The sequence below is a fragment of the Rhopalosiphum maidis genome, chromosome 2, assembly GCF_003676215.2.
Source record: "Rhopalosiphum maidis isolate BTI-1 chromosome 2, ASM367621v3, whole genome shotgun sequence".
Classification (NCBI taxonomy): domain Eukaryota; kingdom Metazoa; phylum Arthropoda; class Insecta; order Hemiptera; family Aphididae; genus Rhopalosiphum; species Rhopalosiphum maidis.
Genome location: NC_040878.1, coordinates 73,886,948 through 73,912,754, shown reverse-complemented (window position 1 = coordinate 73,912,754; position 25,807 = coordinate 73,886,948). Strand labels below are relative to the sequence as shown.

The 25,807-nt window shown below is 32.1% G+C and overlaps 1 protein-coding gene across 1 annotated transcript in view; it reads right to left on the bottom strand.

The window, feature by feature from the left end:
- The window catches only part of LOC113553632 (protein sax-3-like), a 68,476-nt gene that overhangs the window by 31,235 nt on the left and 11,434 nt on the right, over positions 1–25,807 (bottom strand). The window lies entirely within an intron of this gene.

Sequence of the window (25,807 nt, the reverse complement as noted above, 5' to 3'; positions counted from 1 at the left end):
TTCGTGTTTTGCTCACCGGTCAAGTGGCAATATCATATACACGTCATAATATATGTACAGAGTGGCGCTCACGGTGTACAGAACTAAACATAAAATATATTTACGCACGTGCAGCATTTATATATATATATAATAAATATTTATTTGTATACATAATATGCGCTTCCGAAGCTCATCTCTAGTATAGTGCAGCCGGCGGGCGCGTTTTAAATTAACATCGCTCCCCCCCCCTCGTCGCCGGCGGCTTTCATTGTCGTCGCAGTTATTACTATTATTATTATCATTATTATTATTATTATTACTGTTGTTGTTATTATGCGCCGTGCAGAGTATGTACATGTTGTAGTGGATCGCAAGCACCCGTGCGCGTGTATATATAATATAATATCCCACTAGAACGTATTTTGTCATACCGAGAAAGGCGGTAGGGGAAGGCAGGCGAAAAAAAAAAAAAAAACGTCGCCTGTGCTAGATGTCAGTGCGCCGGCGGTGAGGACTGATGACGACGAGCAGAGTGCATTTCGAAACCTCCCCGCGGCGGGGAACACATGAATTTGCAATCGCGGAAAGTTACATTATAAAACAACACACCGCCAACGACAAGTATACACACACGCAGACAGCATCAGTGTCTTCGCATTATTTGCGCAAGTGCTTTTCTCCTCTGTTTAATTTTTTTTTCCCTAGCCACCGACGAAACGTGTACGTACAAATAAAGAGTTTTCGCACACGTTTTGATGATATACTGCGACAGTGTTATCGTATGTTATTGTGCCACGATGAGAGCGAATACAAAGAAACAAAAATATGCGTTAAATATTTAGACAAAGTTACGAGGAATATATATTATTTTATTCATATAACGATACGTCATTGACGGCGTTTACGAGTACGTATTGTGTTCGCATATAATACGGTTTGGTATTGACAACGTTTACAGACCTACATTATGAGTTATTGACATAAACGTGGTGATAAATATTTATCACTGGCAAATTGTACAAACCAATTGAAGTAAAACTAGTGTTGACGAAAGAAAAATCAAATTCAACTATAATATCTGTTCACTTTGATCATTAAAAACTTTGCACATTATTTACAGTTTTTCGAAAGTTATTGGACATTCTGCAGTAAACGTCCGACAAGACTTTTATTTAAAACTTTTTGAAAATATATATTGAATGAATGCGTCTAGAAAATTATTGTTTAACCATGAGATAAAAATATTTTCAATACAATGTGATAATTCGGTTAAATTAGAGTTTTCGGGGTGATGCGCGCAAATTTAAAAATTTAGTACATACAGATTTATAAACGACACATTAAAAAAATAATCCAAACACCAATTCGATAAAATAATTGTTGAAAAAGCTACACTAGCTTGTAAAATCCCAAAATAGGTAATACAAAGACATATCACGTCATATAACTACTATAGTCGAGTGTCATAGAATGCGTACGAAAAAAATACATAGTAATTGAATGTAAATTTGAATTAACGCAAACGTGAAGTGCAAACAAAAAAAAAAATAGCGTGGCAAATGACTTTTTTTAACACAAAACACGTACGAGTGGGAAAAAATGAATATATTTTTTTAGCAGACAATGTGTATGTTTTTACACAAAAATTATAAAGCGTGTTTTTTCTTTTGTTATTATGGGTAGTTATCTCGGAAGAATGACTTTTTAAAATCGGGTCACCTATAATGGAAAGATCAGATCAACGAAAGAGGGAGTTTTTAAATAATAATAATGGAAAAGAGTGATGAAAGGAGAAAAATATTAATTATGTACTTGTCGCTGCGGAGAAGTTGACAGCCGTCGTTGGCTTTTAACCGATTACATATTTCACGCGCTCACGGTCTTGAAGACCTCGGCTGAGCGTTGAAAGAACGTATAGACGTCGCCGTCAGAGAAAAGAGCGAACTCCTTAGGGCTTGGGGTTGGGCCCTTCAGTTTAATAAAATGTATACATTTTAGACAACGTCTGTGCCGATGAGCAGATACTAATTCGAATTCAGAAAAGTCTCGGATAAACCTCTTACTCGCTCGACCGGCATCAACAATATATTTTAAATAACTGTTATTTTAATAAAACCAGAGTGGGTAGAAGTCAAGATTTAAGAATCTCGAATAAACGACACGACACTCTTTTGCGATTTCTTAGTATATTGCAAAAATGTAAAATGTTCTGGTTTTTAATTCAGAATAGTATACTTTCTAGCGAATGAATAACGATTTCATTATTATTTTAATTGTACAATTGTTAATATATTAATGTTAGCAGCAGTAGGTGATATTGTTGATTTCATTAAGTATAATTTACGTGATGCACGTAAATAATGACACTGAACTTTGATACGTATATTAATCATTACTCATTGTATGGACGTTACGGAGGTATAAGCGCATAATAGTGAACTTTCACATTCTTTTGTAATAAATTGCTGCTCTAAGTCTCTAAGTATAAAAGGCGTTTTTATTTTATTCATTTAATTAGAGTATACAGTTTGAATTTGATAGAAAATTTAAATACCTACTTATGCATTAGATTTGGTTATTATAAAATTTTACCTACTCGATGGATAAGAAAAATCCAAATTAATTACAAACAAATATTTTTAAAAGTATACGGAGTAAGTCATGTATTATAATGCAAATCATACATATTTCAGCGGGATAAAATAAAAATAATGGTAATGGTGATGAAAAACAAAAATAAATAAAACATTGAAAAAAATGTTTGAAAAGATATTATACAAAAATATCGTCATATATTATTTTATTATGCGTTCCCGTTCATACAATTGTATCAAGGAGATTGGATACAATGTATTAGAGGACTTACATTTTTATAAACGAATAGAATATAAAGCACATATTTACAAAATGTAGTGTAAACCGAAGTTGTGTTTAAGTTATTACGTTTTACTTAGAAAATTCAACTACACGACTGAGTGCCTATTAAAACAGGGGAAATAATCGAAACAAACAATTTGGCTGGCACGAATCCAAAATAGAGGGTAAGGTATTGTTTTTGTTTTCTTTAACCAAAAGTTCGATATAAGGGGTTGGTCTAACAGCCAAGACGACAAATTGGGTTCTCCAAATCGGACACAACAAATAAAAGCCACTGACAATCAATTCGAGTAAATAACCAAGCTCCTTAATTTATTAATGAAACCTTGTGGGGAGCTATTTCGCGAGGGAAAAAAGTATAAATCAAGGTATACCTATAGGTGAACGGGAGGCAAAAGCAATAATATAACAAATCTCGGTTACTTAATATTATTGTTAAGTCTGTGGCATAAGTGCCGTATAAATTGTTAATAACCTGATATCTATAGTGAACATAACAATTGTGTCATGATGATTTATCGATTTTGCAAAATCGCCGTAGAAAAAAATCAAATTGAAGCGAGATTGAAATGTTTGCATCTGATTGGTAAACAATGAAGTAACAAATATCGTAATCCGTTTTAAGGCAATTCCGACGTTAATCTGTTTGAAAATTTCGGCCGGGCACATAATTCAATATCATATACAAAACGCGTGCATGTGTAGCGTAGATGGGGTACTAACTCTAATGTCCGGACCCGGGCGTGGCGTAAACGATGTACCTGTATATATACTATAAACTATATATTAGTGTGTTTGGTACAAAAACACGACCAGAACTAAAAAAATTCAGCTTCTCCTCCCTTCCGACACACCCCGCGCGACAGTGATGGTAATATATCCCATCGGGAAGTTTTCGAATGAAATTTCCGACGGAGTTACAAAACAAAAAAAAAAAAGAAATCAAAAAAAACTACCTATACTGCACAATAATCGCTCGAAATACGTGCTCTGTATTTTTTTCCATCAATCCCGTCTCCGGCCTAGTTGGCTCTTCGTATGCGGCGGCGGAGAGGAATCCAAAGTTTCGGGTCTCTCTGCCGGCGAATACCCGGAAGCGTTTAATTATATATACGAGGTTTCACGTTTCTCCCGTCAATAGAAAATATAGCGTAATTAATCACGCACCTGGACACGCGCCCGAGATAACGTGTAACGCGTACACACACACACACACACACACACACACACACACACACACACACACAAACACACACTCGCGCGCACAGGTAGAAAACTTTGGGACGAGCTAGACAAACAGCGGTGGAGGGAACACAGCAAGACACAACTTTGGTCGGTTATCCGGGGCGGGCATATGTATATATTATAATAATGTGTGCGTAGGAGCGCCTTTTACATACTAATTACCTAAACCACACCGCGTTTGAATACACCGTATATGCGCGGTCGTATACCAGATGAACCCTCAGTCTTAACGGACCGATGTAAAAATCGATCGACTTTGACTGAAAAAAATTATGCCGTTTAGGTATTATCGATATATACATTTATTGTTATAGACTGTTCACATTTTAACCACGGGAATGTAAAAAAAAAGAAAATAATAATAATAAGAAAATACATTGTTAACACATAAGACCTGAAAATGCGAATCGTAAATCGAAATGTTTAAGAAAAAGTGAGATGTATAATTTTTTAGACGTTAACCGTCAAGTGAAAAATAGACGTAAACGTATATTATATATTGTGTATATCACAAGAGCGTATGAAATTGCATGTATGGGTAACACGAAATGATCGTTCACATAAAAATGGATTTTTATTATACGTTATCGACACATATCTTGTTCTTTTTATGGCTACCTAACTAATATATTATTTATCAAATAATGCACAATATTGGACGTTACATTTTTAAATGTTTGTACTCGATTTATTTTATTTTAAAAAATAAAAATATTTCCATAGGTACATTGTAGTTTTCTCATCTGTTATATTTATAAACTTTTAAAAGAAAATAAATTATAAAGGTTGAAAAGAAGACGTAGTAGATAAATAAGTAAATAATTATTTTTGCTCTCATCTTAGATTCCAGCGAAGATTTTAAACGTATTAGTTTAACAGTTATGTGTTTATTTTATTATTTATTGGTTTTTCGTTTCTTTTTTTTATAGTAGAAAACCTAATTTAAAGTTTAATGTGATCATATTATTCGATTAAAAATGTTCAACTCATCAAACAGGAAGCATTATTAAAAAAAAAAAAAAAAATAGAATACCTTATTTAATCCTTTTATTTTAACAAAATCAATTTTGGTCAATTAGTTGCTATTTAATCATTATAATTAATTTAAATAAATAAAATAAAAAATCCTTTAGATGGTAGTATTTGTCATAATTATTTATTTAATACAATTTTTAATCAGTTTTCGGACAGAATATTATAAAATAATACTTAAAAAAAAAAAATGTTCTTTTATCATTTAGTTTATTATTTAAAAATATGCATATTATTATTAATATTTAATTCTATAAGCTGAAGAATATAATATGAAATAATATGTGGCTCACAGAAATAAACTTATTTTTTGCAAGCCTCAGGGACATTTTCATTATTAATCCGGCCACCTGCCAGCAATAAATATCTTAATTTTAAGTGAACTTTAAATGTAATACCTTAGAAATAGATTATAGGAGGGAGTATTGTCTGACATTTTATTTTTTTTTACTTTTTTCCCGGGAAGACAAATGTCCTAAATATCTCTCGAACGAACGCACTGGAGGTAGAATGGCCTACATTCGCATGTGTGGGCATAAATAACGTGTAATAACGCGCTGCGCGTTATTGTTGTGTCGACGGGACAGCAATAATCCGCTGCGGTAGTGAAGCATTTGCGGTGAAAACCGTATTGTCATCGTCGAATCCCGACCAAACGTCGGACAGAGACCGAGTGAGATCGATAATAATGGCAAATACGCGCAGCGCGTACGCCGTATACAGGCCTACGGTCAACGCCACGTGCGTCCGTTCCCGTGGGAGGGTAGCGGTTGTAGGTTCGGGGGAAAACAAAAAAATAATAATAATAACATAATTGTATTATTTCGTCGAAACGGAAAAACACGTTTTTTTCTGTTTATTTTCTATTGTTTTTCGGCGAGTTTTTTTTAGGATATCCCATCCCCGCGACGCCGTTGAGGGGACAGCGTAGCCTTTTTAACCGTTTCACGTTATTTTATGTTAATAATATACGCAACACATCTGACCACTTTGGGGTCGTGGCCGTGGCACGTAAACGTCCACCGCGGTCCGCAGCATACGCTCCAGTGTATAATTCACTAAACGAAGGGTCTAATCGCGTATGGTCGACATGCCAAAACGCGATTTAATATTATAATAGGACGTACTCGAGTTCGCTATATTTTGATAAATTACGGAAGCATTTTTTTTCCATAAAAATATATTTTCTCATTGAAAATTAGGTTTATAAACGAGAGTCCATACTTATAGACTTTTACCGTGGAATAAAGGCTACGCACTAGAACTATTCGATTATTCGCGATTTAATTATAACCCATAATAATAGCATCGTCTAACATCTAAAGATTTTCTATAGACTATTTAATAAAACGGAATCAGTAAAAATGCATTTTCTAAAACTATAAAGACAAAAGGCAAATATAATAGATAAAAGAGATTAATATCATCCGATGAAAAATTTGTAATAATAAAATTGTATAAAAGTGTAGGTGCGGAGATATTCTTATTGGTCAATGAATCAAAAGTTTTGAACACGATAAAAGTAAACTAATGTAACTCAAAGTTTGCGTTTTATAATATCTATATAGGTACCGTATAGAGGTAATGAGTTGTAATTTTGTTAACACAAATTTAAAACATAAAACGTTAACACCGTTATATAAAAACATGAAATCTATCAACGCCTGAAAAAAAGTTACAACAAATTAGGATTAAAAAAAATAAATGTTTCATAAAAAAAAAATATGTTACATAATATAATAAAAAAACTACATCTCGACATGGGGTTTCAATTTTTCGGGCAACCGAATATAATATAAATATTATTATATTAGATAACCGTTATTATTAATTTTGTTTATCATATTTCTCAAATAATTTAGTATCCACATAGTGATTCCATTGGTTATGCAATTATAAACATCCTCAAACACGATAAGGTTATTGTTTATTATACCTAATAGAGCCTCAAGTGTACACAAATATGATAAATCGATTTATTATTATTTTACTTAAACTGTCATATAATAATTATTTTGTGTTTATGATTAGTTGATAAATCATAATAATTTATCATTTAGTTCTGCTGGGACTGCTTTACCAACAACATCAAAGATTTTCGATCGACAATGTGAACCAAAGTTGAAAGTGTTTAAAAAAATAATTTTTATATAAGAAATATTAAATATTATTTACCAAATTAAATATATTTTTCAATACACATTGCACACCCGTCAGCTGCAATTATATTACTTTTTGATGTACATAAATTAATGTTTTTATATTTATATGTTTTCAAAGAAAAACACAAAGTATAATACATGAATTTAATTTAATCCAGTAGATCAGCCAAAATCATATTTAATGAAAAAAAATAAAATACAAAAACAGTATTATGAATAAACTCTTGTTTTTAACGGTTCCCCGACTTAATGTTTACACTGTTATGTAAATTATGATGGTATTTTGTTTTGCAACATAAACCCTCATTTTCTATCTATTTACATTTTAACAAATTGCACTGACACAGGACATTTTACTTTTAAAAGCCGGTTCATTAATTAGGGTGGAGATCCCATAATATATGTTAAGTTTTAATCTGACTTTCATTAATATGAAAATGAAATGCACCCGATATTTTGAAAACTAAAATGTAAATTAGGTTTTTGAAATTTATAATATTTTAAAAGTTTTGAAAATTATTGCTTTTTATGGTAGACATAATAATGTACGAAAATAGAGTTTTAGTAGTATTACTTGATTAAAAAAAAAAAAGATACATTGTAAGATAACACCATGGTTGTCATGGTAGTTAAGTTACTCGAATTACATTTTTTTATTTTTTTAATCTTACATATTGGATTTCATTACGGTAATGTATCCAAAGTTCAAAATACTTCGATCTTCTCCAAAAGTTTTAAGTATTTCCAAATTGGGACTTTTATGTGATATATGTTTTTACCTTTACGACTCTGAAAACCATTGAAAATATATTACATTGCCAAACACGCTATTAGAGTTTTATTATTTTCGTTCGTTTATTCCATAGTATTGCTTAAAAAATCTAATAAAAAATGAATTCGTCAGACCACAGTTGATTTCAAGTACCTATAACAAACAGTCACTTGAAATGTTTACTTCGATCTCATTTTTCAATAACGGTCAAACTTTATTTCGTTATATGTCTGTTTACGTAGTATCCAAGTTGATACTTATCTTATAGCTGTATTATTGTGTACAAATAATAATAATAAGAAGGAGGATAAAACAATAAAAGTTTTAGATATATATTTAATAGATTATTAATTGTAAGCAACATTTGTACATTATAAAACTATTGTTTATTTAAAAACTTTGTAAAAAAAAAAAAAAATAGAAGTGTTACAAATTAAAAACTGGATTATATGTATATATTATATTATATTATTAAGTAATATAATAAGTGTAAAAAAAATACATTGTATTTTTGAAATTAGATATTTTATTTTACGTAAAACTTTTTAAGAGAATAATATTATGAAACATAATGTTATGGTAATGGTTTTATATTATAGAATCGACCGTTTTGATGATCGCGTGTGTAAATTATATCGTGCTCTAATAGGTTTACATAAGGGAAATTCATCATCATTTTAACGTTACCGAATGTTGAATTTGTCATTTGCAATTGTGCACTCATGTCATTAACATTTGAGTTTTAATTATGATTAACGATCGGACGATATGACTACCGTGAGAAAAAGAAAGCGTGTTTTGAAAATCACTTTTCTCGACTAAGAGTGATTAAAAAAAAAACGCACACAACCCTTTTTGGGTAGGGGAGCGTTTTCAGTATAATGCTACTCGCGTCACGAACAGTGTGACGACATCTGATTCTCTCAGAGTTTTTGGTGCCTGTTGGAGCAAAGCTTTTGTCCCGGACCCCACTCCCTGCAGCGGTTTTCCATCTAGAGCGATTTAACGGCTGCAGTGTGTGGGGGTAGGGCGGGAAAAAAACACGATGAAAACTGAGTAGGAAATAATGTAATTTAGAATAATAAGACGGCGTTTGTATACGTTTGGGGAAAAAATGGGTTTTCCGAAAACTCGAAGTCACCACCGCCGTCAAATCAAACGCCTCCTCTTTGGGAGATTAAAGGCAGATTTTTTTTCCCCGGTATTTCGCCATTTTCAGCCCCCCTAGGCACACGACCGGGCGGAAAGAAATGAAAGAAAAAAATAAATTAATAGCCTGTCGATCGGCGGCACCGGCGATGCCATCTCGTCCGTCGCCCTCCGGTCGGGCGCGCGCCGGCGGTGAAGGATGACTACGACATTGAGGACGACGCGGAGGACGAAGAGGAGGAGTCGAAATCCCGATTTAATCATCAATAATTGCGGCGCACGTGACGCCCGCGGCGGCGGGAACAGTAGGAACACAGTCTCGTGACAGATGCGCATGTACAAGAAGGGTATATAACGCGTAATATATAATATTTAAGCATTTATATATATATATTTATTATGATAGCAACTACGGTATATTATAATAATATATAGGACACTCCGCGGCGGTTCCATTTACGACCGCGGTATACGAGGACGGTACAATAATAATATTATGTATTATGCGTATATACATTGTATTCGTCTAATGGATCGGACACCCCAGGCCGTATATAGTCGCGTGTAGGTTCGTACGATATACACTCGACGTGCGCGCGGGTTTTCGGGCGGCGCATTTCGCGGGGCCCCGGCGGAGGATGGATGACGTATAAAAAGCACACGCTCCGATAACATAAATAATACCATAATGTATCTGTGCAGTGTATTTGTGTGTGTTAGGTGTGTAGTGCATTACGTTTATAATCTGCAAACGTCCGACGAACGGAATACGAAAGAACGTGCGTAGGGCTACCCCCCCGAGATAAGCCGCAAATCCTCGGCCCTCGGCGGTGCCAGAAATCGGAACGGCGATAACAGTTGGTTTTTGTACTTCTTCTTTTTTCCTTATCCGTTTCATAAGCTCGGCACCGTGCGAGCGGCGAGACACGCGAGTGTTATCAAACAGCCCGAGGCAGCCAATCCGTAGACGCGATGTACACTTCGCGCGTGTACATAATATTATAATATCGTAATGCGCATATATTACAGAATCGAACCGCTAAAAAATTACTATTTATCCGGCTGATAACTCGGCCGAGTGTGATATCGAAAAATCGTGATTTTTTGTATTGTCGAGTTAGAGTTTAGTCTGACTTATAATATAATATATTATATTGTACGCTCGCTAGTAAGACACGTGTCGTTGGCTCGGGAGGTAAAAACGCACATTCGTAGTGTTACGAATCGAATTATGTAAATGAATTCACAAGCGCGTGTGTGCGTTACTCGTTTCCGGGAAGAGTGGCGAAAGGCTTATTTTTTACACCAAAAGCCTTTCTGTATATTAAGCAACGACGGTGATTTAAGGAACAGAGTTTTTATTTTCTTTCTCTGGTGAAAATATATGTATATATTTTTTTAAATAACAGTTATTTACAACAATAAAGATGCAATTATTCTTTTTTTTTGCCACTATTTTTACTGTACTAATCAAAAAATTTTATTTTTACTGATGGTTTTATTTCGTGTTATATAATCATAAAGTACACTTTAAGACAAACTCAAGTTTTATACATTTAAATAAACTAAAATATCTTTTTCAATGTATTTAAAGTAACTATGTACGATTCACTACCGTTACGTTTTCGTCAAAGCTAATTTAGAAAATGTTCACAGGTCAGTGCTCGGTTCAGGGGTAGAAAGATTTTACATTAGAATATATTATAAGACTACTTTTATTATTTTATCATAGTTCATGTAAAAAACTCTATTACATGTTATAATATAATAACGTATAATATATTATTCAATACTAAGTCAAAAAGATTACTAATATATAATTTAACGTAATCATTGAAAACATTGCAAATGTCTTAAACACTTTTACTCTTTTCAAAATATCAATCCATTATTTCTGGTACATAAAATTTGGCTATTTATTGTTTTGTAATTGAAATAATGTATTGTACGAGTTCGTCGATTGTAGATATTATTATATTGATCGAGTTCGGTTGAGCAATTTAGAACCTTTTGATTGTACGTGTAGAATAAAATATCTGTTAAGCAAGTGCCAGCTCTGTTCAAACAAAACGTTTCGAATAATTGAATACGAACGAGACTAAATTTAAATTTTTTTATTCTGAGAGTGTACATTCCGTTTTTTTAGTTGAGAGTGCCATAAAATTGTATCATGCAATGGATTTTATCGTAATCTCTGGTAAAAAATAATAGTACTAATAATAATAAAAAAAAATAATAATAATAACACCAATAATAATAAAATGTTTGAGTACGTCTTACAGCAGCGTCGGTAGAATAGCGTAACGAATAAAAATTCGACAGACTGTAATAATAATAATAACAATAATACATGCATAGTACAGTATATAACATAATATTGTAACGACTGAACAAAACGACGGAAATAATAATATCGACACCTGAACATATTTCAGGCGACCCCTTTTTTTCTTTAACATTTTTTATAATATATGCCCATACGTTTTTTAGCCACATCATCCCTCGTGTTTTGATACGGAGTTACTCCAATATGTGTTTTGACAGCGAATGATGGAATTCCGTATTAATAAAGTCGTCGCGCACCGCATAAGGTATCTCTGGTGTACGCAATGTTGACGTTCAGACCAATGTATCCCATCCGACGTTTTCCCCCTTTTCGCATAATATAATATTAAATAAAGAGCTATTTAATAACAATACACGAGCATAACATTTTTAATAAATCTGCCGCCGAAATATTTGGTTGCCCCAAAGCTACTCGGAAGCGAAACTATGTAAGCCAATTATTTTGGAAAACCAAAAGGGATTATATATTTTGATTAAATACTCGGAACAGAGGTTATTTTCAAATAAATATAGTAACTATTATAATGGTACTGTACACAAATACATTATTTTGTTTTTATTTTTTTTTTTAAATATTTTTTATGAAAACTGAAATGAAGAATTTTGATTAAAAAAAAAAAAAAAAAAAAAAATGAAACCGAAGGACGCTGAGGCAAATGGTATGATTTTCTACAATAAGTCGAGACAGTTTTAACGTGTACGAAGGTCACTCGATAATATCATTATTGTCTAGAAATCGGTTTTTATATTATTATTATTATTATTATTATTATTATTATTGTAGTCAATGTATTTTCCTATTACGTTATTCTCGTTATATTACAATACGTCAATCGCCGACATCGTCAATCAGTACGTTAACACCGTGTACACACACCACATATTTATAATTTATATATATATATATATATAAAGTATAATATAATAATATAACGGATATTATGTTTTTATATGTACTGGACAATACAGAGAAGCGAGGTCGACATATTATTATATTAAACATGGGCGAGTTCGGTGTGTGTGACGGAGGTGCATTTTATTTTTTTTTTCTGTGACGCGATACGTTCTAAATAATTTTGTTCGAATCTTCGCAGCCTTAGTTACAATATACCAAGGTTTGTTAAGTCAACCATTTTTTTTAAATTATCAAGCTAGGTAGTTTTACAAAAACGTATAGTTTAAGGTTAAAGCTTGAAGTTACTTTTCATTTGATCAACTTGTAAAAACAAGAAGTTAAATAAAAAAAAGTTTATTACAAACAATAAATAAAAGTAACTCAATTTAGTCGAAATACACAAAAACAAGTTAATAATTATTTATCTAAATTAATTTTTGATTAGCTCATTAATTAATTATTTAAGGGAGCGTGACACACATGTATCTTTAAACATCGAACTTAGTAAATCAATGTTGTTGTTGAGGAATTTAAAATTAATGTGATTGGACGTAATAATGTGATTTTCTGTAGATATTTATACACATACATGCATCATATAGTTTGCCAATCTATAATTTAATAGTAAAACTACTTATAAATTACAACTGATTGGAAATTCAGTTAACTGAACATCGTGGAATACAATTTAGTTCGTTTAATTAGACGTTACTTAAACAAAAAAGTTACTAGTTATATAAACAACGCATAAACTCAGATATGAGTTACCACGTTACGATAACTCGAAGATATCCTTGCTACTATTTACAACACATAATATTATTATGCATAAATCTACTGCGCGTTACGCAATAAATAATATATATATGTACTATGTAGTATGAAGGACCGCGACAAGGCGGTAAATCGTCAACGTATAATGTCATATATTATATATCTTATATTATAATATTATCATATTTTTACACGGACACCACAGTGGTAGGTCGTAAATCATAAATATAAATATTGTGTGTATCGTTTCGTTTAAAATTCGTTCGTGCGGCCGCGGAGTTCTCGGCATTAAAAACCGTTTAAATCGAAAATGGAATCGAAATAGCAGCTACTGCAACAATGCCTCCAGATGAGTGCACTTCGTATAGTGTATTATGTACAATAATACTTTGGATAGAAAAGCCACTACTGAAGTCGCCGCGGAACGGACTATCAAAAATGCAAGCACACGCTTCATTGCTGTAGTGGGAGTTTAACGGATAATCCAAATACGATATCATGATATTTCATATGATGTTATAAATGATATTATATTATAGTACCTTCGAATCCCGTGGTCGGTGCCAGAAAAGAAATTCTATGTACGAAAAAGTCATATCACGCGCCGTTATTGTGTAAACGAAATCTCAAAATCCAATGACACGGCACACGTCGTATTATATTGTACAACATAACACGTCATTATCTCTCTGCGATGGATATTTTAGACTTTTAGAGTGCGACGTGCAGTTATCTTATTATAACATATAACGCGGCACGTTTTAGCATTTAGAATAATCGATTTTACTTTTTATATTTTCTATAATATTTAAATCGAGATTGAATTGGTATAGAATTTTAGGTAAGAATATTATCCAGATCCCCGCATACACTTTTTTTGATATTACAATATTTTAAGCAACTTATAAGTAAGTATCTTAAAATTGTAAATTTTTGTAAAATATGTCAAGATTCTCATAACTCCTCTACTTTGTGTGCATATTATTATGAATATGTTTACCGTCCGAAATTGTTTAGTGAACTGAGTCTTGTAAAATATTATTATCGTTATTCTGATACAGGTATTTCGGGGTAGGTGCACAGCTATTATAATATAGCTGCTGAAAGGCCTTTCAAAACTTCCCAAAATTTGAAAGACTACCGTATGTTATTATAAACGGCCGCGGGTACTATATTATTATGTACAGTATAATATATTATGATATTATTATTGTGTCTGGCTTTGTCGAAACTAAGTCTTTTGTGACTTATATCGTATACCCAATACGAACGAGCTGTAGTATTAGTATATTATATTTATATTATACCTAGGTGTATATATTATATATGTGTGTGTGTGTTTATTTTATTATTACCTTTTTGCAGAACTGTGCAGCTGTTAATCCGAACTTATTATTTGATGGTTATCGCCAAAAGTGGCCATGTCAAACTCAAACGTGATGCTTATCGCGCACATATTTCGAACGAATGAATGCGGTATTCTCATACTAATAACGTAGGTTATATAAATTGATATATTGCATTGCATTTTTAAAATGAAAATTATCAAAATAAAATATACTTTCTGGTCACAGGACACAAATTAATGAAAACGTTTGATTAAGGCTTACAAAAACTGTACTGCAGCCGCTCCCCCTTTAAATAATTGTCGAATTTGCATCTGAACAGTGTTTGGGGACATATATTATAATTTAATTTATTAAAAATGTTTTGAACAATTTATTTTTTAAATAAAATGCACAATTGCTTTATAAAGTATCAATTAAGAATATTCCTAGAAAATAGTAATATTAAATAAAAAATCAAACGCACACACACGGTTGTGCGGATACACAAATGTGATTTAAAATTATCGTATGCCTATTATTCGTATTACACTATTCTAGATCAACCCCAAGTTCACGATGTCCAATGTATATTATATACCACTGTGATAGGGGGAAGGACCCGGTCTGACGATGGGCAATAAAAAATTTACGATTTCTCTCAGTGCGGGGAGGGTACATAAATTGCTAGGCATTAAAGATTCAACGAAAGCGGACGCCTTCGATGTTTTCGGACGTACATATTTAATGAGTAGCGCGGACGGGCCCGTGTTGTGCCGATTTAGAGTTTTCGAGTCGTCCATAAACACGCGAGACAAAATAATACGTATAATATACATACCTCCTACTATAGCGTAATAATAATATACTTGGCCGACTATAATATAATATAGTAATATACAGTATATTGGGTGCAAAATATTATTGTGACTGAGTCGTAAAAAAATAATTGCTTATTGTTGTTCCGTAAGGTTATTTTTATCCTTGCGGTTTCTTCGATCGACGTCCATCCGTCTGCCCCGGACACAAGTAGCTACCTGGCATATTATTATTATTATTATTATTATTATTACTATTACTATTACTATTACTACTAGGTATAGACTTCTAGGCGAATTATTATCATTATGAACACGTATTATGACGGACGCCATTAATAATGGCTTTACACACGTGGAACTAGTCGTATGTATAATGTATTTAAATAATAAATAATATATTATTATAATATTTTTAGACCGAATACATTATAGATTACAAAGAGATATTTTGTGTTTGGACTAAATTTTAATAAAACTCAATGACTACACAATAATATAATAGGTATTGTACAGTAATGTGTAATACGCAGAAATACAGTGAAGCGACATTTTACGATTTTGACTAAATTATTTTATATTTTCTTCCGAACCTGCCAATTGCATGACATCCAATTATCGTTTGAAATTACAATATAATAAAATAACTACACATTAAAATATGATTTATTAGAATTACAAATGATTTATATCTACTTATGTTTTTCCTTTTTACTTTATTGTTATTAACGAATCCGTCACGCATAGTACTTAATAATAATATATACGAGTATACATACATTTTTAAATGCAGCGTCGTTGAATTTCAAGACTTTAAGACTATTCAAGAATTTTAATTTTGTGAAGAAACAATGATTAAAAAAAAATAAAATCGTCTCAGATACAAATGTTTAGATATTATTTTTTTTTTATATAATAAAAGACATTTTAATTAATATTAAAACGTTATTTTAGAATCAGCTAAGATTAATGAAACTTTGGAAAAAAAATTATTCCGTAAGCTATAGTTGTATTTTTTTAATATTTGATTCTAAAATCTAAATACAAAATAATATCTGTGAATAAGTGAATTGTGAAACACGACTGGTTAAATAAATGGTGTGTTTTCCATTAAAATGATATGTAGGTAATAATCTTAAGATAATAATTTATAAACAAATTGCTTGCAGCGGTGCACGTTTTCTTGAAGTATGCGCAGTTCGTAAGTATGGAGTTATTAATAACTGCATCCCAAGTAAATATTGTGATCACGACGCTGCCAAACTAATGCCAGCTTTCAAACTTGGTAAAGTTAAGTGCGTTAAGGGGGGTGTGTGATAAGAGCTATGGTGGTTTACAACTCATGAAACTGACTTAATTATCATAAATCGATTGAATCAGGTCTTTATAATAATATTGTAGCTCATTTATCAAAGCATAGTATAGTTGTACTCGCGCGTGCGGTATCGATTAAATACTATTGTGACGTTCGGCAAAGCTAGAAGCTCTCGATCAATAGCAAAGATACAGTAACTATAATATATTTGTCATCATTACGTAATTGATTCGATTTTACGGGTTTTTTTTTATTATTATTATTTATAAGCACCGAAAGCTTTTAGATAAGTACTGATAAACCGATTTGATTATTCGTCATTATCGTCGTTTAATTAACAGCTATCAAGCCAAACCGGGAGTAAAAGTGCATTGAATCGGATAAGGTAACACAGTGTTTGATCAGTTAAAAGGGGACTTGATATGGAATTGCTAATAAGAACGTTTCTCATTCTTGAGTGACAACAAGTCGATACCTGGAGATACCGAGAAAATCACGTCATTCTGAATTCATCGGCCAATGAAATTATACATCATTTAATTATGCGCACATACCGAAATATTATAATACGTATTATGAAATTGCGGAAAATATAAATCAAATCGAATTAATTTTGATATGTCTCCGAGGGTCGTTTAATGTAATTTTACGAATACCATGACGTTGGATCAAATACCTATTGGATATGAATAATTCTGGATAAAATTAGTTTTCAAATTGGTTAATAAATATATTATATATTATATATCTCTGATGGTATTTTCCGTCATAAGACATTCTACTATGTGAAAAGCATAATATCATACCGTTTATGTGTAAGATATCATATAACATTGCGTAGGTACTAGGTGTATATATATATATATACTATTGATTGCTGTATATTATTTTTTTTTGTTAAACACTTTTTATTTTTAACCACTACAGTCGTTGGGTAAAGTATTTTTTTTATATAAATATTTTATCTAGTATGATGTATACCTATATTATTCGTTCAACTTCTTTTGATCGTACCAAACGTGGAAAACCATCGTTTCACCCTCACGCAAATAAATAAATAGAATAATTCGATATTCCTTTGTCGCAATTATTTCCCGAAGCGAAATCGTTCGCATTCCACACACATGTATCTGATAAAATAATAATATCGCCGGACAAAGACGTGCACAAACTATTTTATCTTTTTCCGTATGCAAATGACGTGAAACGTACACACACTTTATAGTATTATTACAATATGCACAGGTATTATAGGTACGATATATTATTATATTATAATGTTCCAGTATTGGCGAACGATGTGGTTACGGTGAAACGAGATCGAACGACCCGCATCACGTTCTATGCTGTAAAAGGATGCACGCAAGAGTAAGTACGACGATCAGTGATCCGAAAATTTCAAACAGCAAACACAATACATAATATTATGCATATATATATATATATATTAAATTTATAACTTTAATAAAGCGGTGGACGTACAAATAACTATCGAGCCGAAATGCAAAACAATTGACCGACTTAAACACAACTATACTAGGTAGTTACCTAACCAACGTACGCAGCATAGTTATTTGTTTTAGAGATTCGTGCGTAGAATACGTAAATGGTAACCGATTCGTTCGGTCAGATATATATACGATATACGATGCAAAAATAAACAATAAATAGAAAATCATTTATTAGACCAGTTTTTGTAGAAAACGCCAATCAATAGCTTGGACTACCGAAATATTGTACACAAAATATATTGAAACGTTTATTATTCGAGCCTGAAATTATAGATAAGAAAAAAGCTGAGCATAAATAAGGTCGTGCCTGATGGGTATCGTATTAAAGATATATAAGTATAAATATATATAATAATAATATTAACAATCTAATGATCGTCAAAAATCTACACGATTTTAAATAGATTATATTGTGCTCGCGTTTACTACCTATTTTGTATATCACACTGTTTTTATATATTGTGTTTTATGTTGCTGGTTGTTTATTATACTTTATTTTGATCTACGCAATTGACGTATGATCTTCCTTATCTTTAATAATTTCCCACTGTCTTTTCTCGGCGTAATTTTTGGTGTTATTCATGAATATAATTTCTATACGACGCGATATGTGTTTGGCTTGTCACGTGATAGCGGTAAGGATGAAAACGATGAATTTTGCATACCATCATCATTACGCGTTTTAATTATGCGCAGATAATTTATTCAATTATTATACATCGTAATATGCCTGTATGACGACGTAATAAATACGACTATCTGTAATTTTCACGTCATTCGTGTACGTCTACGCTACGTCTATTTATAATAATAGTAAAAAATCGTTTTCTTGGTACAAGAGTTTTTTTACGCGAATCGAGATTGCACATTTTTGTCGTGAATGGTTCATGCTCTACGATAAATGCTTATATACTATGATATATATATCATAATTTTTATTCTAACACCGAGCGTGGAATGTGAGTCATTGAAATCTGAGCACTATCTTAACTAAAATACATATAATAGAGGACTGTTGCACATGGCTGAATTTCGAGTGCACTACACACGTTAAAATAATTAAATAATAATATAATATGAATACTTTTGTTACACATGACGTTGTTCCGTTTATTCACCTATATGGTATCAAACTATTTAAACTGGTCGTTAAAAGATCAGATATTAAGCATACTTGTAAGTTTAGATAATCAAGAGTTACATAGATTTATGTATCTGTTTTGAACATACCTTCCCGATATCCCGAAAAGTTTTGCGATGTGGCCAATTATCCCAAATTAAATTTGAATTAATTATGTTGATTATTTTCTAGCTTTACAATTACTATTATTGACCATTACGTTAAATTTTTCCTTTTCGTTACCACCATTTTTACTATTGCTAATCCATAATTGTGTCAGTTATTTACTATAAAAAGTAACATTGAATTAGCTTTTACTTTTTAAACGTACTAAATAGTTGCTTGAAACTCAATAAAAGTATACCTAATCGAATATTTTAGTTGAAAATCATCTAAGGAGAAAGTTTTAAGTTAGTTTCAAAATGTTGGTACATAAATGATTACTTGGACACTTAGTGTTCTGAAGTTCTGATGCATATATGGTGCTTATGTATATATATATATAGCGTATATACGTTTTTGAGAGATTAATTCAAGTGCCTATTTATGGATCGTCAACGGTTTAAATTCGATACACGGTCGAATAACTGATGTGACTGGGCAATCTACCAGCAGCAGTTTGGAACGACACCAGTGTATTTCGTATTAGGTGCAATTTGGTTTGGCTGTGTGAAATTGTCATGAGCTTCAGGTCAATCAGCTTGTAGTGGGAATAATATGGAGCACTTGCACGTATTTAGTATTAATTTACAAAGTAGAAAGCCGAAAGCTGTGCTCCGATTTATGTAAGACATGTCAGACTAGACAATCCACCTATTGCATATTGGATAATATGGTACCATGGGTTTTGGTTAATGTATACCTAGGTCTGAGTAAAATATATTTTAATAATGATTGTATGTAGTTTTCCAGTTACGAAAAGATAGTATTTTAAGACTGGTAGTCGACCACGGGAGAATGCGGTAAGTAAGATGTTTTTCATAAAAAAAAAATACAACAAAATGTTTATCCCGGTTTAAGTAAGATAAAATATAGCAACCCTATAGTGACATGTCATAATGGATTTATTCTGCATTTGCAAACTGAAATTTGAGTGGAATAAGTAACAAAATAATAACCTTAAGTTTTAAAATAAATATCATGTCGAGCACAGTTTTGACACTAGTCACCAAACCTAAAGTATTTTATTGTCGTAGCGCGTGAATCAGTCTCAAGTGTAATATTATATCGATATCACCAATAATTTATATTATCATGATGCATGTGATAGATCGGTATTTTAAAACGTACACGTATACCAGATATTAATAATTATAATAATTAATTAATAGTAATTGCGCACAACTAGCCTTGAAATTAACCAGACATTACAACGAGTACTGTCTCGAAAAAAATACATGCTCCGATTTATGGGAAATAAATATTAGGTACTCGAACAAATACTAACGAACAGTAAAGTTGTTGTTCTACAATGTTTAATCGATATTAATAATACAGTGAAACTTCCATATAAAGAAGTCGAATAAGCAACAAAAAAAAAAAAAAAAAATCGTACGATGAAGGAATTCGTTAAACAGAATTACGTATTCATTAACAACGAAGGTCATAGTTCTTAAAAAATATTTCGTTAAACAGAAGATGTCATAAAATGAAAGTTCGTTATATGGAAGTTTCACTGTAATATTACGTGTTTTCCGATATTTTCTATGAATCCACCATAAGTCTTACATATTATCAATAAATAGAGCCACGTACATCACAGTATAATATCATTGGGTATATTACATTCATATGTACCACTATTATATCGTGTAAAATTAAAGTATCGTACTCGATGATATGGTATTGATATTATTTTAACGGACGTTTTTAATCGATTCACTGACTCCACCGTCGTATGAATGTATAAATATACTCGGCAATTTATGATAATATTACGACAATACGACACGCCGTTTTCCGATCAACTGCCGTCGTATTATTGATACGTTTATAACGCACGTCAATGGCGTAGAAATAACGCGTCGCGCGGGACGTTAGCAGTTTTCTGCCGTCGAGCACACAACAATGAGATACAATATTACTACGCTATTATATATATAAAATAGATTCTTATACGTATTATATGTGCGCGCGCACACACACGCACACACCGTGTATCCCTTGTGCGTTCACAAAACCAATATAATGTTAGCTTATGATTTATATGGCGTGGAGGGCGATTCGAGATGTCGGGGTCACGATTAATATTTTCAGTGTTGGAAAGAGATAGAGCGACAAAGAGAGAGAGTCGGAGAGACAGAGACCGAGAGAAGTATCACTGCGCCGTACACAAAAGCCCCTAGGAATGCCTTATACAACGCTGATCGTCCAAAGTCGTTGACTGGCGAATGGGCGGAGAGGGGAGACGAAAAGGCCCGCTGTTTATCACCAGTTTTAATAATGTCCCGAAGAGTAAATCACGAGCCGCCGCCGCCGCCGGACAGCAGATGTTCGGTCGCCTCCTCGCGGGTTACGCTCCGCTCAACCTTTTGACTTGCATATAATATAATATGTATGTTATATACATTATATTACATTATATATACTTTATTATGTATAATAATAATATATACCTGCCTGCCGTGTATTCCGTACACGACAACAGCGAGTTTCGCGGGAGGAGGGGACCTGCGGCATATAGAAATATCGTCGCCGTATAATACGTGTGACAATATACATTTTTACGGGATGAAGAGGTCTTTTAATATACACGCAGTATCTTTCTTACGCGTATCCGTTTCTTTGTAAAAATAAAAAATAATAATAATAACAGCAACAATAATAAAAGAAAAATATACTCCCTCAGGTATATTATATACGAGTCAGCTGCTGTCTCTTGCTCTGCGTCGCGCAGTTGGCCAGCACTCCCGCTGAGAAGGTGACTATGCGTGCGTGTGTGTGTGTGTGAAAGAGTGTGCTAGTCAGGCTACCGACGAGGAGGACAAAAAAACATTTATAATAACAATATTATATTGTTGTAGGTTCGTTTTTGGGTTTATGTTTTTAATGAACCCGAGTATATAAAATATTATTATTATACCCCGGATTTATCAAACAAGACGAGGCGACGACGACGAGAAAAAGGCAATGCCGGGTTGGGTAGGTATGGTGATTTCTTCTTTACCGAATACGATTTAGACCTGACGTTCCCGATATGGATAAGTGGGCGGCCGTTGTATCTGTATTATATTCCGATTTTTACGAGTTTAAAAATAATAAATTGTCTTAGGCTTTTCAACGGCTAACCGGATTTTTAAATATTTTCTATATCACCGTACAACGTAATAGTTTTTTTTTTTTCGAGCGTGAAGTTTGATTTTACTTTAATTTATTCGTAATTGATTTCCCGTCGCCGACGAAGTCGTAATAAAAATATTATCAAGGAAAACTAATTAAATTAACGGTTAAATGGACACATAAATTCGTTATAATATAATGTTATTTTAGAATATAAATAAATATGTGCGTATGACTGTCGTTTTCCAGACGTAATTCAATGTAAACCAAATAACTCGTATTCCCCTTTGAAGATTATAGTATTAAAGCTACTCAGTAGCCATTATAGTTATTGCCATTATATTATGTGCGTAATTTAGATAAAGTTGCCCTAAAAGAGGTTTAGAAAATTCCCATTTGACTTAAAAGGTTTAAATCTGACACACAAATTAAATTACACCATATGTGTCTATATACATATTTTTGTACTCAATTTTAAACACATATAATATAAATAATTCATAAGGCTGCAATACAAATACAAACTTTTATATAGCGCAATACTACCATTGTTCTGCCTCTCATTCATCACGGTGTATTTCTTATAATATATTTAATTATTATTATTATTTTTATTCAAATCACATGGAACCACTTCGTTAAAATTGTTTTATTTTCAGTATTTGCAAAATATAAAAATTGTTTTTGTTTTATTTTTAAATGCTTCTGGTACATAAGTGGTAAAAAAACAAAAATAAATGGAAAAACTAACTGTAGACATAGCCGGATAGTATACAGTTAAACAAAAATAAATAACAAAATGTTTAAAATAAATGTAAAATGTATTAATGAGTGGTACGAAAATTATTAAATTAAATGTACCTAACTAATGTATCTTGTTATGCTTGGGTAAATGTAACAATTATTTAAAGTAGTTTATTTACGAGATAGTTTTAGTATTTTGTAAATAGTCGGGTTAGATAAAATTAAACATTGTAACATTACTTTGCTTTTATTGTGATTTAATTGTTGAAATATTTTAATTTAATTAATATGAAATTAGGTCACGTTCTTATTGTTTCCTTATTTTCTCGTATAAATTGCATGACTTTGGCAGTATTAGATACCAATATGTTTTGTTTTTAATTTCTATAGAAATACGTTGTATTACAAAAAGCTATCAATATTATCGATCAGCCTTTTTATACTACTTATACAAAGTACGATCTATTATAGTATAGATTTAAATGTATAAACCAGAATAATTTAGAATGTTCAATATTAATTATAATATTATTAAGTGATTTAAGCTCACAGTGTGTTTCATTAACAAGCATTAGTATTAAAATATTTTCTTTAACACGATAAATAAAATATAAGCGTGAAATGGGAGTTAAGTAAATTCCAGTTTAATATAATACGATGTTTTTAGAAATTAAAGAAGTTTTATGCTATTTTTCTGGAACCGATTTATTAGAAACATTAATGGTCGTAAAATTCACAATAAATAAAAAAAACCTGTTTTTTTTTTTTTTGTCATCTCATTGAATGTTTTTATCGATAAAATCGAATTCTTAAAAGAAAGGTAAATTTATGTGAATGGCTTATTTTTGTCTCTTTAGAAAAAAAATATATAAATATACATGTATTTATATTTTCAGACGGCGTTTTACATCATTATAATAATATAATACCCGTTGATTGCGGAAGATGCTTCCGTTTTCAAAGTTTTCCGTTCACCACGCCCATCATCTACAGCGCCCACCATCAATTCTCACGCCATTAATTACGCAACGCTACAGATTTCCACTACCCTCAGCCCGATTTTCCCTAGTCAGCGTTACATAACGCCGAACACTATATCTATTTAATAGGTATTATATTATTATGTCAGCGCGACGTGCTATTTTTTTGATGATTATTAATATTTTAATTATTATTGTAGAAATAATATATATCCGTATTATTGAGAAAAAAAAGCCTTGATAAATCTATCGATCTGAATAAAAGCATAAAAATAAATAACTCAATCGTCTCAGAGTTCTTGTATGTATATATATATATATATACATATACACATTGCGATCGTTTGAGTTTTCAGATTCTTTTTTTCGTATTTATCTCATGTTTTTTTCTCCGTTCGTCTATGCGTTTGTATCGAGCCGCCCCGGATTCCCGGCTAATATGATCTGGACATATCTCGCGATCGATGTTATCGTGCGTCGTCTGGAGTATTCGGGTCCGGCCGAAAGAAAAAATTAACAGAAAACGTACACACGCGCTGTGCAGTCGGTTTTAAAAAACCAGACCGAGCGAAATGCCGGTGCAAATCACCTGGGTAATATTACAACACTTGTTATGTCATTATAGACGCGACGGTTGTTGATCTCGTCCGGCTAGCGTGCATTGTGTTATAATAGGCATCGTTGGTCTGCCGCAATAGAAGGGCAAAATCATGAAACTTCCGACGGCGGCCCGAGAATTGTGACCGTCGGCAGCAACAGTACTAGCAATAAACATGAGATACAAAAAAAAAAAAAAACAAAACAAAAAATATCATACTCAAAAATTATAACGACGACACGGGTTTGCCGGCACAGCCCTATTGTTCTGAATTTAAAAATTCCTCCGGCCCGGTTTTTTTTTTCGTCCGCCGGCTCCGTCATCCGAATTTCATTTTTTGGCACCGGTTTTCGCATTGCCTTTCCGGTCGATCGGTCCAACGACGTCATAAATCAGTCAATTAAAAATTATATTTTCGGCGGCGTCGCGCAATAATTCTTCGTTATCAATCAACATGAAAGGCAAAAGTGATCGGTTCACATGTTCTCGGACACGTTCTGTGTATCAGATCTCAGATATGACTGGGATAGGTACGACGGCCAAAAAAATAACATAACTCGGACAGCTGATAGAACCGTTAAGTCATAGCAATAGTTGCTTATTTTAAACACACACACACACACACATATATATATATATATAAAACAATAAATATTTCGGGCTTAACCTGTTAGATGTTAACGTTAAGAAGACAAAAAAAAAAATATGAAATTTAAACCGAAAGTTGAATAAATCATTATTTGATAATAATCTACATTTCTTATCATTTAAAAATTATACTAAAAATGTCTATATTACAAATATGTTTTAACATATTTTATAAACAAAATATAAAGAATACAATGAATTTTGATTACATAATATAGTTTTAATAAGTTAATTT